This window comes from Bubalus kerabau, chromosome 17 (genome assembly GCF_029407905.1).
Source record: "Bubalus kerabau isolate K-KA32 ecotype Philippines breed swamp buffalo chromosome 17, PCC_UOA_SB_1v2, whole genome shotgun sequence".
Classification (NCBI taxonomy): domain Eukaryota; kingdom Metazoa; phylum Chordata; class Mammalia; order Artiodactyla; family Bovidae; genus Bubalus; species Bubalus kerabau.
In genome coordinates, this window is record NC_073640.1 from 50,981,747 (window position 1) to 50,997,054 (window position 15,308).

The following is a 15,308-nucleotide window of genomic DNA, read 5'->3' on the forward strand; positions in this document are numbered from 1 at the left end:
TCTTAGTTGCAGCATGTAAGATCTTTAGTTGTAGCATGTGAGATTTAGTTCCCTGACCAGGGATCGAACCTGGGCCCCCTGGATTGGGAGTGTGGAGTCTTAGTCCCTGGATCACCAGGGAAGTCCCTCTAGGTTTTCTATTGTACCCGCAAACACACATCCAGTAAGCATTCTGATACATAGGCAGTACAGCATAGTGGCTGAAAGCATAAATTCTGGACAGCGAATAAGAGAGACAAGGTCCTTGCTCTCCTAGGGTTTACATTCTAGCTGAGGGGACACGCAGTAAACAAGGTAATCTCAGATGGTTTTAATTTCAGAAGGAGGCAATAACAGCGTGAGGGGATGGAGTAGACTGGTGATGGGGAAGGGCTGGTTCCTTTCACTTGTATGACCTCAGAAGGCCTTCTGCTGCTGCTGCTTCTGCTAAGTTGCTTCAGTAGTGTCCGACTCTGTGTGACCCCATAGACGGCAGCCCACCAGGCTCCCCCGTCCCTGGGATTCTCCAAGCAAGAACACTGGAGTGGGTTGCCATTTCCTTCTCCAATGCATGAAAGTGAAAAAGTGAAAGTGAAGTCACTCAGTCATGTCCGACTTCGCGACCCCATGGACTGCAGCCTTCCAGGCTCCTCCATCCATGGGATTTTCCAGGCAAGAGTACTGGAGTGGGGTGCCATCGCCTTCTTGGAGAAGGCCTCCTAGGCCTCACTGAAGGGGAGTCATGTGAGCTGAGACCCGAATGAGCAAGAGGCACCAGCTGTGCCGAGAGCTGGGGGAAGACCGTTCCAGGCCGAGGGAACAGGAAATGCAAAGGCCCAGGTGTAGGGATGTATTTGCTACAAAAACAGTATCATTGAAACTGGACAAGGGTGAATTCCCACTGTTCAGGCTCATGCTACTTTAATTTTTGTAAAATAATAATAATGATAATAGCAGCTGACATTTCCTGGTACTTTACTCTGTACTCGGTGCTCTTCTAGGCATTTTGCACTTTTCCTCAATTAATCCTCACTCTAGAAGAAGGGGACAACAGAGGATGAGATGCTTGGATGGCATCACCGACTCAATGGACATGAGTTTGAGCAAGCTTCAGGAGTTGGTGATGGACAGGGAAGCCTGGTGTGCTGCAGTGCATGGGGTTGCAAAGAGTCGGACACGACTGAGCAACTGAATTGAACTGAATCCTCACAAGAATCCAGTGAAGTAGATAAATGTATGGAACTCATTACCGATGAGGATGCTGACTCCAGGGTCCCAGGTCTTGGCTCATATGCTACACTCCTCTCTTCCCACGCTCCCTTGACCAGGCTGAGGCAAGTTTAAGTGGGTGCAGCGTTTCTTTTCCACGTTGTTTAACATGCAGAGCTCTGCGGACTATATTTAGTACCTCATTCATGTGGCCCTGGGAGTGGTCTGGGGATGTGGCGTCGTCTCCACAGTAAGACACGACAAGGTCAGTTTCTGTGGGGATGTTTAGTTGGTTGGTTGTTGGTTACTTCAAAACTAAAGGCCCTTCAGCAGAGCATATCCTCAACTAAAACAAAATTGGCAGTGTGGCCACCACACCAGACGCAAGTTAGCAAGAAATGAGGTGTGGTGTTGAAGGATCGCAAACAAGGAGGTGTCCCATTGAGCTTGCAAGGGGTGAGCTTTGCAAGAGGACTTGGACCAGCTGGGGAAAGAGTGTTTCTAAGCACTGAACTAGTATTATGGACTGTTAAAGTTTTAAGATACTGTCCAGTTATTAAAGTGCTGATGCCTGGCCCAAGTAGGGGCTCCAGGATCCTGTTCCAGCCACCATGACTGTGTCCATTTTGATCTGGTGTAGCTTGGACCTTAAGAGTTGTTCAATATTTTGAATGAAGGGCAGGCCTGGTTAGATGTGAAGATGGTGGTGGTTGCTTTTAAGACCGGGAAAAGTGTGGAGAGCATCTTTCATCCAGCCATCTATGAAGCATGTGTTTCTGCCCAGCCTGGGTGCCAGGCACCATATGTTAGACACAAGACAGTATGAAGTCACATAGGAAGACTCTGGTTCTCCAGGGTTTGCACCAGTACTGTTCATTAGAAATATAACGCGAGCCACCAATGTGGACCATATATGTCATTGAAGATCTTATGGGGATCACTTTTAGAAAAGTAAAAAGAAATAGGAAATGAACTTTAATAATAAATTTTATTTAGTCCAAAGCATATCATTTCAACATGAGGCCAGTATAAAATTATTGAGATATATTACATCCTTTTTTTCTCACACTTGCTTCAAAGTACCATGTGAAATCTGCTCCTTCAGCCATCTCCATTTGCACCAACCACGTTTCAGGTGCCCAGGAGCCACATGTATTGGACAGAGTGGGCCTCAGGTGTGAGACTCAAGTGTAGGTCAAGATTCACAGTGATGGGTCGAAGATGCCGTCCCTGTTTTATCTTGGTGAATAAGGGCAGATGAGTGATGGAAAGCATGCCGATCAGAGGCAGGCCTAGCTAAACTCACAGCTGTCATCCTTCAAAGGCACCTTCTGGGCCTGGTGTTGTGCTTGGCGCATGTGACCTGTGTTCTGAGGTGGCCGGGACTCTGATCATCCCCACTAAACCGATGAAGAAGTGAGGCCTGGCAGCACGAGCCCACTTGCTCACAGTTAGCAAGTGGTGGGGGCAGAATTTGAACTCAGGTACAGAGACCATACTCTTAAATCTCTGTCGTGTCTGTGTTGTGTTAGTGTTTGAGGGAGGGTGGGGTCTGAGCTTTGAGCCACAAAAATACCATAGGAAGGACTCATCACACAAAACAGACTCCAGTGTTCGTCAGCCTCAGCCCTCAAGTTTCGGCTGGTGCGGTAGTGCTGGTTTAGACCTGAGAGGTTGGCTGACCCCACTCCTTACATTGAGCCCCAGGTCTGGTGGGAACGGATCTTTACTTCCCAGGAAGGGGAAGGGTCTTTGGGGACTGAGGACAGTGGGCAGGATGAGTGAAGGAAATGAGAAAAGGACCCAGCCTATTGAAAGTCCATTCTAAGCAGCTTCTGTGGGCATGAAGCCGCTCTTCTTTTTTGAAAATATTTATTTATGTATTTGGCTGCGTCGGATCTTAGTTGCTTCATGAGGGGGTCCTCCTCCGTTGCAGAATACGGCCTTAGTTGCCCCACAAGCAGGTGGGATCTTAGTTCCCCAACTGGGGATCAAGCCCGCATTCCCTGCACTGCAAGGTGGATTCTTAACCACTGGACCACGAGGAAAGTTCCTGAAGCCTCTTTTCTCTTTCATCTGCCTCCTCTCTCTGTCCCTCTTGACTGTGGCCTCCTGAGGGAGCTTCATGGCCTTTTCCTGTGAGCTCAGTGACAGCCGAGTTTACCCACTGTGTGAGAATTGCCCTTGCCTGATCCAGAGGCATTGCTGGGTAGGGGCTAGCGGGAAGGGGACTCTCATCTACGGGAGTCATTATTCTAGAACTTCAGTTACTCTTTTGGTTCAGGATTCCCCCTCTCAGAAGCAAGGAGTATCTGGACCTTGTACCCAAACAAGGCAGGTGCTGGAGATTCCAAGTCTGTTCACGTGCCCAGATGACCTGTGCCAGCCCCAGTGGTGATTCCTGAGCGCTTTCACCTCTTTAGCTCTCTTGCCTCCTCCTGCTGGACAGTGCCTGGCCGGTTAAAGATGCTCAGTGTGTGTTTGTCGGCTGAATTGCTGATACGAGCCAAGGTTCCCTGAGCTCTTGCTGTGTACAAGTCTCTGCTCTGGGTGCTTGTCATGTACTATCTCATTTAATCCTCAGAACTCCATGGTGTAGGTATTCTTATCATTCACATTTCTTATGTAAATAGACTCAGGTCCTGAGAAGTGCAAATCACAAAGCTGGTGAGTATCAAAGTCAAGATTCAAACCCAAGCCAGTCAAGTCCAGGCTCTTTTTTTTAAAGTTTCATTTATGTGTTTTTGTTCTTGTCTGCGCTAAGTCTTCATTGCTGAATGCAGGCTTTCTCTAGCTGTGGCATCTGGGGGCTACTGGCTGTGTGGTGGCTTTTCTTGCTGGGGGCGCAGGCTCTAGAGCACAGGTGTCGGTGGTTGTGGCTCATGGGTCTTAGTTGCCCTGTGGCATGGGGTATCTTCCTGGACCAGGATTGAACCTGTGTTCCCTGCATTGGCTGGCAGATTCTGTACCACTGGTCTACCAGGGAAGTCCCTAGGTCCAGGCTCTTAAACGCCCCGTCTGCAGTCTGTCCGTGGACGGCAGGTGGCCGAATGGGGTCGGGAAGCAGGCCACACTGACGAGTGCGGTCGCCCCACTCCACACGTGGTCTCTGAGCTGGTCTGGGGTAGTCCTGCAGCAGGTCCCAGGCCCCTTTGGGCCTGGACACTTGACCATCACTCTGCACATGAGGTTTTTCTCTGATTGTGGACTTGAGAGACTTTTCCCTTGTGGTCCAGTGGCTAAGACTCTGTGCTCTCAAATGCAGGGGGCCTGGGTTCGATCCCTAGTCAGGAAACTAGATCCCACATGCCACAATAAGACCTAGGGAGTCAAATAAATAAATACAAATACATATTTTTTAAAAACCAACCAAAAATAACAAAAATGCACTGGATGTTTGACATTAAGGAATTCTAGTTGATTTTTGAAGGTGTGATAATGATAACTGCGGTTCTGCTTAAGAAAAAGTCCTTATTTTGGAGAGTTACAGTCTGAAATCCCCATGAACTGTTAAGATAGCTGAGATTTGCCTCAGATTAACACGGATGGGTGGGGAGGCGAGGGGGCCAAGTGTATGGGCGAGGAAAGAGAGGAAGTAAGATTGGCCAGGAGGCAGTGCTACTAAAGCTGGCTGGAGGGCGTTCTTACGCTCTGCTTTTCGCCTTTATGTGTTTGCACCGCGAACACCTCACCACGGAAAGTTAGAAGCAAATATAACAAATATCACTCGGTGTTGGTGTGTTTCAAACTCGAGTGTAGTGTGGAGGGATTCCTTGCCTCTGCCCAGTCCACTTATATAATACAAAAGTGGTCTTTTTTTTTTTTCTCTTTTCATCCTACGAGTCAATCTTTGGCTCCATCGGCCACGTGCTCCCCCGACTGCTCTGAGCACCATGGCGCTGGTTCTCTGAGTCAGCTCAAAGAGGTCCCTCTTCCCCAGGTCTGGTTCTCTCCAGCATCTGAGCGTGGGGCCCCTCCCACATTTTTTCCAAAGACGAGTTCCAGCAGGAGGCCTCAGATCCTCCCCGCATCCTCCCCTCAGGACAGACGTGCACAGATCTTTCCTCTGATGTGTCTCTTTCAGCTGCCCCCTGCCCAACCCTGCACGGAACCACAATCCAGCATTTGGTTTTGCCTCCAGCGCTGCTGCGGGAGGCAGGGAAAGTGCCCCCTTTCAGTCCTGACTTTTGACAAAGCTGCAAGATGCAGCATGTGATGGTGCCATGGACCTGATGATATTTCTCATCAAGCCAGCAGATAAAACTCCTTTAGAACAAACATGCACAACACTCCCCGCCCACCCACTGCCCGCCCCTTCACATCAAGCAGAGAGGCTCTGTTGCATTTGTTCTTTAGGGGTCTCTAACTGAACAGAGAGTCAGCAAGGGGCAGAACTCCGTGTGTGAAAGTGGCAGGAAAAGCGGGCACCCTCGTTTGGGGGTTTCTGCTTGTGGTTTGGTTGCCAGAGAGGGGTAGAGATGTGTGATGTGAAGAGGAACTCGGGTCTAGCCTTGCTCGTGGCTGGTGCCATTGGTTCTGGTGATGGGCTCTTTCTCTGTATCACACTCTTGGTTTGCAGGGAGGAAGGCAGGCCAGGTCCTGGAACCAGCCCCGCAACCCCTACCTCCTGCAGGCGTTGCCATCTCCCCCCGCCCCCCCCCACCGCAGTTCTGTTCTTTCCTGTTCCTTTGCAGGCTCTGAAGCACGTCTAGCATGGAGAGCACATTAGGATCACTGTCACCAGTTTAGGCAGTCTGCTTTTTCCGGGATTCCCAGTGTAGACCTATATGTGTTGAATCTGAAGGTGGCAGACCCCAAACACTGATACTGATTCTTTTTTAATATTCATGTATTTATTTGGCTGCGCCAGTTCTTGGTTGTGGCACGCAAGATCTTTGATCTTTGTTGCGGCATGCAAACTCTTAGTTGTGGCACGTAGGATCTAGTTCCCTGACCGGGGATTGAACCTGGGCCCCTTGCATTGGAAGCGCAGGGTTTGAGCCACTGGACCACCAGGGAAGTCCCCTGATTATGATTCTTAAACTTACTCATTCAACAGATATTCATCCAGCTGAATGCGCTTCCAGGTACTAGGTTTATGCTGCTGCTGCTGCTGCTAAGTCGCGTCAGTCGTGTCCGACTCTGTGCGACCCCATAGACGGCAGCCCACCAGGCTCCCCCATCCCTGGGATTCTCCAGGCAAGAATACTGGAGTGGGTTGCCATTTCCTTCTCTAATGCATGAAAGTGAAAAGCGAAAGTGAAGTCACTCAGTCGTGTCTGACTCTTAGCGACCCCGTGGACTGCAGCCTACCAGGCTCCTCCATCCATGGGATTTTCCAGGCAAGAGTACTGGAGTGGGGTGCCATTGCCTTCTCCATAGCACTGAGCAAAGCAGACAAGGGTTCTCCCCTTCTAGGGCTCTCATTCAAGCTGGGATTCAAACAATCAACAGATAAATAAGACATATACTATGTTAGGGCGCTTCCCACGTGGCACTAGAGGTGAAGACTGCCTACCAATGCAGTCTTTACCACTAGTGCCTTCACTGATGCAGGAGATGTAAGAGACCTGAGTTAGATCGCTGGGTCAGGAAGATCCCCTAGAGGAAGGCATGGCAGCCACTCCAGTATTCATGCCTGGAGAATCCCATGGACAGAGGAGTCTGGTGGGCTGTAGTCCATAGAGTCGCAAAGAGTCGAAGTGATTTAGCATGCACACATACTGTGTTTGATGGTAATAAGTTCTGCGTGGAAGAGATTAAGAAAGGGGATGTGAGATATTAGGGTGGAGGATGTTGACAGTTTAGACAGGGTACCAAGGGATGGCCTCCCTGGGAGTGACTTGAGATCAGGCCTGAAGGAGGCGAGGCAGTGTGAGCAGTAGGGGTTTCTTGGCAGAGGGAGCAGCCAGTGCAAAGGCCCTGAGACAGCGGCTGGAGCAGAGTGGAAGGGGGAGTGGGAGTGGGAGGGCACGAGGGCGCAGGAGTTTGAAGATCTCTTGGCATCTAGTGCAGCCTCGTCTTTTCTCTGAGATGGGACCATATTGCAGGGCGTGTTGAGTTATTAAATTTCATTAAGGGACTTCCCTGGTGGTCCAGGGTTTAAGAATCCGCCTTGCAATTCAGGGGATGCAGGTTCAATCCTTGGCCAGGGAACTAAGATCCCGCATGCTGCAACTAAGACCTGACACAGCCAAGTAAATACATAAATAAATATTTTTAAACGTTTCATTAAGTTTTTATTAGTGACCACATGTGCATGGAACCAAAGGAACAAAAATAGAGCACCCAGTTCCCTTCCGCAGAGGCCACCACCATCCCTGTTTCTTGTTGGTGACCAGTTCCTTGGCACTGCATTATTTGAGTCATTTCCTGGCCTACATTTGATTGAACCATATGAAACTGCCTTTTTTGTGGGTCAGAAAGAATGGGTGAATGTTGACAGTTTTGGGAGCTTCAGCCTAACAGCTTCCTTTCCAGGGCCCAAGGAACTTGACCCATCTTTTCTTTGGGGCTTCCCTGGTAGTTCAGACAGTAAAGAAAATACCTGCAATGCGGGAGACCTGGGTTCGATCCCTGGGTTGGGAAGATCCCCTGGAGAAAGGAGTGGCTCCCCACTCCAGTATTCTTGCCTGGAGAATCCCATGGACAGAGGAGCCTGGTGGGCTACAGTCCATGGGGTCACAAAGAGTAGGACGCGATGAACACTTTCTTGCCTCAGGGATTGGTGGTCAGAGGTCGGGGCCCCCTTTCTGCACCTGCACATCTCTTTCATTGACTGGCCCAACAGTGTCCGTGACACCAGTGTGTGTAAGCCCCCTGCTCACCCATAGCCCCATACCTGTCTTGCTGTTAAGCCTGACAAGACGCTGCCTCTTCCTCCTGGGACAGTACCTGGGGGTGGCATTAGTCATTCTTTGGATTTCTGCATCTTGGTGCCACCAGTTTTGAAATCACAGATAACTTGCAGAGGGAAGGGCACCCCTGGACTCTTGCCAGGTGTTTGGCATGACTCACATGGCGGGACTGGATCAGTAACTGGGCAGAGTAGGTGGTAGAGAACCAGCCCAGAGTGTCCAGGAGGAGGTACTGGGACTGTGTAGGCTCAGGCTGTGAGGGGGAGGGCTAAAGAGCGATGGTCTGGACTTGGGAGAAAGGCCTTCCCTCTCCTCTGGTGTGTCCCCTCCAGAGAGTCACACATCCTGAACCCCAGGGCCCTGGGCTGGATCTTGCTTTGGGGGAATTCAGCCAGAAAATCGTTTCAGTTGGTTTGCCTTTGGCTGCCAACAATAGTATTAGCAACAGCAGCAGCAAATTTTTTTTGGGGGGTGGGGGGCTGTACCACATGGTGTCTGGAACTTCCCTGACCAGGGATCGAACCTACACTCCCTGCAGTGGAAGGGCAGAGTCTTAACCCCTGGGCCATCAGGGACATGCCAGCAAATAGATCATTTATACAGTGTCTGCTAGATGCTAGGTAGGCACTGTGCTAGGTGCTTCCCACAAAGTGACTCATTTAAAGCTCCCAACAACCCTGTAAGTACCCTTATTATTCCCCTTTTGCAGATGAGACCAACTAAATTTAAATAACCTGCCCAATAGCTAGAAAATGGTGGTGACGCGATTTGGATCCTGGCAACCTGGCTCCAGAGGCCACATTCTGAGCTCTTAATCACTGTGCTCCTGCAATGGTTCTCAAACCCGAGCAGGCACTGGCGTCCCCCAGAGGGCTGCTTAAAACACAAGTTGCTGGGCCCCACCCAGAGTTTCCGATTCAGTAGGTCTGGCTTGAGAATATACATTTCTAACAAGTTCCCAGGTGATACTGCTGCTCCTGGGCCTGGGAGCACATTTTTGAGAACCACCGACCTGACCTACTGTAATTGGAAGTTCAAGTGAAATTGGCCCCAAGTCAGGAGACTGATGATCGGTATCAAAGAAGCCCACAGATAGGCAGCACCAGGGTAGAATAATTAAGCCTGTAAGGAGACCAGCCCTCTCCACTATACTTGTTGTGTCTCCTGTGTCCTCAGGCTCCCCTCATGACCACAGGATGGCTGTCACAGCTCCAGTCATCATTCCCTGACGAGGCGATATCCAGCAGCAGAAATATCCAGCCTCTGGAGGCTATATCCAGAGCATCTCTTAGGAGTGCGGAAACTCTTCCTAAAAGCCCCGCCTCCCAGATTCCCCTCATATCTCATTGGCCAGCATTGTGATACCTGACCACGCCTGGGCAAATCACAGGCAAGAGCCAATCAGGATTTATTGTCGGGGCTGGGGCTAGAAGCCTCTTCACCTGAAGCGCAGGACTATGTAGTGCGGCTACAGGAATAAACCCGTAGTACTGTTTAGGAAAACACTGGGAGAGGGGGATGGATATTGGGTGGGCAGACAATTGGATCTGCTGCAGAAGTTAGGGAAACAAGGTGAAAGCCTAGTACCTATCCATTTTTGTGTCACTGTCCTTACCGACAATGTCCTTCCTTTTGTAATTACCTGAATCAGGACTTTTTAATTCTCTAATCATGGCTTTTTAATTCTCTAATCATTTCCACCTTTAAGAATGTGTGCAGAGAGTCCCTGTATCATAGGAGCTCTCAATCCTGTCAGGAAACCAAGTATTTCATCTGAACACTCAGGGAAACCCAAGCTGGGGGATGAGGCAGCAGTCTGAGGGGCCGTGTCGGTGGTCCGTGAGCCCACTCACTATGCTCAGCAACTTGGGGCTGGCTCCTCTCTCTGCTTCTGACCAGTTTTCCTATTCAAGGTGGTCCTTGCAGAGGCTCAGTTTCCCCCTCTGAGGACTGCCTTGTAGGGTGGTTGTGAGGAAGAAAGGAGAGGATGCAGGGAATTTCCTGGCAGTCTGGTGGTTAGGATTCTGCACTTTCACTGCCAGAGCTCAAGTTTAATTCCTGGTGAAGGAACGAGGATTCCACAAGCTGGCTTAATGGGAAAAAAAAGGAGAGGATGCAGGTCAAGTGCTTACCCCCAGGAGCAAGCTCATGGTAAGTGTTCAATAATGTGGCCCCTGCTGTTAACATATTTAATTTGACTTACTAATTGAATAGGGCCTCTCTGGTGTTTCAAGGGTAAAGAATCTGCCTGCAATGCAGGAGACATGGGTTCAATCCCAGGGTCAGGAAGATCCCCTCTAGAAGGAAACAGCAACCCACTCCAGTATGGAAAAATTTTCCAGTCTGGAAAATCCCATGGACAGAGGAGCCTGGTGGGCTATAGTCTGTGGGATCACAAAGAGTTGGATACGACTTAGGGACTAAACAACAATTAATTGAATAGTTATCATTTAATAATCCCACCCTTTCCTCCCAACAACACATGAAAGTGACCATTCATTTTGCAGACTGACATTTCCTGTGGGTGCCTGTTGCTGCTGTTTACGGACCCAGCATAAAGCTGTTGCCCTGTAGATCTGCCAAGGGACTGAGGAACGAAGAGCGGGCTGTGGAGCCACACCCCACTTGGGCACAAGTCCTGGGTCCGTCTCGGGCTCCCATGTGACCTTGGGCAAGCCACTAGCCTTGCAGTACCTTGGTTTCCATATCTTTAAGGTGGTAATGAAACCATGTAACTCAGATTGAGATTTGAATCAGTGAGCCCAGACTCGAACCCAGCCAGAAGCCAGATGGGGACTTGAATCCACAGTCTTTTAACTGAGATCCCACACCTGGTCTCAGGACTTAATAAAGCTCAGGTTCTTGATGTCTCCTTGCAGAAAGGATTCAGTGAAAGACAAAGTGATGGCTAAGAAGTTCATTTATTTATAGAGAAATACACTCCACAGACAGAGTGTGGGCCATCTCAGAAGGGGAGAGTGGCCTTGAAATACGGTGTGGTTAGTTTTCATAGGCTGAGTCATTTCATAGGCTAATGAGTGGGGAGATTATTCCAACTATTTTGGGGAAGGGGGCGAGATTTCCAGGAATTGGGCCACTGCCCAGTTTGTGGTCTTTGATGATTGGCCTCAAAACTGTCACGGTACCTGTGAGTGTCATTTGTCTTATGCCTGTGTGTTTCAGTGAGTGTATACTGAGGCTCAGGGTCTAGTGGAAGCTGACTTGTCCACCATCTTGGACTTAGTTGGTTCTATGTCCTTGGGCTGTGTCATTCTTAAAAGTCTGTGCCCTGTCACCTTCCCTGTGAGGTTGATGGGAGAAGTGCATTCAAGCACCCAAAGCATTTTGAGCGCCGCAGCCCCTGGCCCACAGTGAGCACTCAGTATATCTGCTGTATCTGCTGTTCTTTGAATGTTTGTGCCAGTTTATTCACAGGGCTGGCTTACTCCTTGGAAGAAAAGTTATGACCAACCTAGACAGCATATTAAAAAGCAGAGACATTACTTTGTCAACAAAGGTCCGTCTAGTCAAGGCTATGCTTTTTCCAGTAGTCATGTATGGATGTGAGAGTTGGACTATAAAGAAAGCTGAGCAGTGAAGAATTGATGCCTTTGAACTGTGGTGTTGGAGAAGATTCTTGTGAGTCCCTTGGACTGCAAGGAGATCCAACCAGTCCATCCTAAAGGAGATCAGTCCTGGGTGTTCATTAGAAGTACTGATGTTGAAGCTGAAACTCCAATACTCTGGCCACCTGACTCGAAGAGCTGACTCATTTGAGAAGACCCTGATGCTGGGAAAGATTGAGGGTGGGAGGAGAAGGGGGCAACAGAGGATGAGATGGTTGGATGGCATCACCAACTCAATGGACATGGGTTTGGGTGGACTCTGGCAGTTGGTGATGGATAGGGAGGCCTGGCGTGCTGCAGTTCATGGGGTTGTAAAGAGTCAGACACGACTGAGCAACTGAACTGAACTGATTCACAGTTCAGACTTCCCTGGTGGCTCAGTGGTAAAGAATCTGCCTGCCAATGCAGGAGACACAGGAGATGGGGGTTCAATCCCTGGGTCGGGAAGATCCCCTGGAGAAGGAAATGGCAACCCACTCCAGTATTCTTGCCTGGAAAAATCCCACAGACAGAGGAGCCTGGTGGACTGCAGTCCATGGGACTGTAGAGTCAAACCCGACTTAGCAACTAAACAAATAAATAAGCTCCTTGAGGGCAGGGTCTGTGTGTTTTTTGTTGAAACCACTGTGTCCTGAGTAGATGGGTTATATATTTCTTTTGTGGATGAAAACAAGGGCAGTAAATCATCCTTCTTTAGTTTTCCCTTCAGCTGCCCAGAATTTAAACTCGGTGACTGTAATAACCTCCTGTTTTGAACCTGATTGAATCTGGGGGCAGCATGTGATAACTGCAGCTGGTGGTTATTGAGCGTTTGTGTGCATTAGGGCTAAATGCTCTCTGTAAGCCCTCACTGACTCTTCACACTCACCCCATTTTACCATTGAGGAACCTGAAGCCCAATTGAGGGTGGGGCACCTGTCTTTCCTCTTGAGGAGGTCCAGTGCCGAGGTTAACAACTGGAAACCCAAGAGTTGCTCTGCTTGGCTTAACTCTGTGCCACCACTTTCTTGCTGTGTGACCTTTCGCCTGTGACATCTCTGTTCTTGAACTTTCTCATATGTAAAGTAGGAATGCTAATCGTGCTTGCTTAGGACGGCTGTGAAGGCTGGGGGAGTGGGGAGATAATTCACATCACGTGAAGTGCAGAGTGAGGAGGGGGGCGTTCTGGGACTGTTATTGTTGGGCACACCCATTCCTCGGTGCTTCCCAGGCTGGCTGGAGGAGTCCGGTGGCCGCGCTTAATCATTAAGCCGCGCTGCTTCGGCGAGCCTGCTCCCCGTCCGCCCAGCGAAGAGGAGCCCGTCTTTGGATCGTGCGGTTGTGAATGAAGCTAGCAGGGAGGCTGTGGGCGCCGATCCAGCCCTGGATCGGCCAGCGAACAGGTGGCGCGTTCCTGGATCCGAGGTCACCGGCCAGCCGCCTTTGTTACCTTGAACTTTAACTCAAGCCCATTCAGGCTCCTCAGACCACGTGTCTGATGAGTAAGGAGTCCTTTTATTTCCCTCCCCCGAAGGGACCGCTGGCAGAACAGCCCGCCTTGGGGACGCGCGCCTGCCTGTTCGCGAGACCACCTGCTGTCGGGGGAACTCCGGTGGCCGGCGGGTCGTTGCTGCGGCTGTTGCTGAATAAGTCGCTGTGAGGAGCTGGCACGGCAGGTTCCCGCTTCCGCATTCCAGACACCCACCGCGGGCGCTGGAGGCACCGCCCACCACGGGAGGGCGAGGGCGGCCGCGAGCGCGGGCAGGCAGGTGGCCTTGGCCTGGCCCGGACCCAGGACGGCATTCGAGAGCCTGGAGCTCCCCTGCGCTTCACCTGCCGACTTTGTGATCCCGGCCGGGCTCCGGACGTCTTTCAGGTAAGCGGTGTCGGTTAAGTTTGGTAGGGACTTGCAGAGAAAGTGAACAGCGTGTTTCCTTCTTTTCGGGCATGAGACTGGTGGTTTTGTTTTCTTTTTTTTTTTTTTTTCCCTCTCCCACTCCCATGAAATGTTTACCTGTCTGCTGCTAACTGTGAAGAAAGGGTGGGCGGAGTGTTGAGGGAGTGAGAAGGAAATGGAGGAGATTTCTCCTCGGAGAAGGCATGGGTGAATGCTGAACTCCCAGGGGGATGCCAACATCTGTACCAATGGGGCATCCTAGCCTGGTCCAGATGAGCTGTGTGGTCTCAGGTGAGTTCCTTTCCCTCTCTGAGGCTCAGTTTCCTCATCTGATGAGGTGGTAAATAGCAGTACCCACTCAGCTTCCCAATGAATCATTGCTCACAGCCTGGGCGCAGAGTGGTGTTCAGTGTCAGCTCTCCCTACCCCCACCCCAACCCCTAGCCCCCCGGATTCCCTGTCTGACCTTATCTCTGACTTCTCAGCTGCTGCTAGCTGCCTCCTGCCCTTCCTCCCTCAGGGCTTTTGCCCTGGCTGTTCCCTCTACCTGTAGCATTTCCCCAGCATCCCCAAAGCTCCCACCCGCTTTGGGGCTCTGCTCACATGTCACCTTCTCAGTGAGGCCTCTCTCCTCCCTAAGTAGCACCTTCTCCATCGCACTCTAGCCCTTTACTCTGCGTTCGTTTTCTTCATAGCATGACCACTGACATGTTTATTCTCCCACCTCCCCTACCGTTGTTGTTTAGTCACTAAGTTGTGTCTGACTCTTTGCGACCCCGTGGACTGTAGCCCGCCAGGCTCCTCTGTCCATGGGATTTCCCAGGCATGAATACTGGACTGGGCTGCTCTGTCCTTCTCCAGATAGTCTTGCTGACCCCGGGATCGAACCCGGTTTTCTCCTGCATTGCCAGGCAGACTCTTTATCCCCTGAGCCACCAGGAAAGTCTCCTCCCCTACTGTAGGCCCCAGGAAAGCACAGGTACTTCTGTCCCTCTTTGTGGAATCATCCCTGGCATGTGGTAGGTGTGCGATACATTGTTTTATGAGTGGATTTAGGATCATGTCTGAGGAAGGTTGGCTGTTCCTACCTGGGTTTTGAGGAGAATGTCGACATATCCTCAAACCTGGGGCTGAGGGTGGGGCGGCGGTGTGCACATACCCTCTCCTTGGTCACCCAGGGTCCTCAGGCCTCCCTGCAGCGTCCAGCCCTCTGGCTTCCTGTCTGTCCGTCAGCCCCTCCAGCCTGTACAGCCTGGGCCCTGACAATGCCATGGGTGTATGTGGCATGGAACAGATGGCCTTGACCCTGACCTTGCTTCTCATGAGCTCAGAGGATGTGTGCAGTTTAGCTCAGGTGAGGAAGGCTTTGTTGAAGACGCCACACACACATACCACCCCCCCCACCAACCTTCCCATATATATGGAAAGCTGACTCTATTATCAGGCCCTCTTGAGTGTTCCTGCAGTAGTAGGGGGGTCAGGGAATACTTTGAAAATAAGAATGAACTGGCCAGGCAGAGTTTATCGGTCTCCCCGGCTTTAACAGGCAATCATTCTTGTTCTGGGGCTGAACAGGCTTTAATTAAACAGTGAGCTCCACGAGTCTGACCGTGTAAGAGCTGACACCGCCACATCTGTCTCCTGGCTCCCGGTGTCAGCAATTGATTCTGTAAAAATATCCCGGGCTGGGCTTCCCCAGGCTCCACGGAGCAAGGTCAGTGGCCCTCTTGGGTTTCTGCCAACAGCACGGAGAGCCTGAGG

The 15,308-nt window shown here is 50.7% G+C and overlaps 1 protein-coding gene across 1 annotated transcript in view; it reads left to right on the forward strand.

Moving 5' to 3' along the window:
• Positions 1-15,308, forward strand: part of SIPA1L3 (signal induced proliferation associated 1 like 3) — a 254,992-nt gene that overhangs the window by 4,567 nt on the left and 235,117 nt on the right. The window contains exon 3 of the mRNA XM_055553137.1: positions 13,185-13,526. The gene's annotated coding sequence lies outside the window, so the exon portion shown is untranslated. The remainder of the gene's footprint in view (positions 1-13,184; positions 13,527-15,308) is intronic.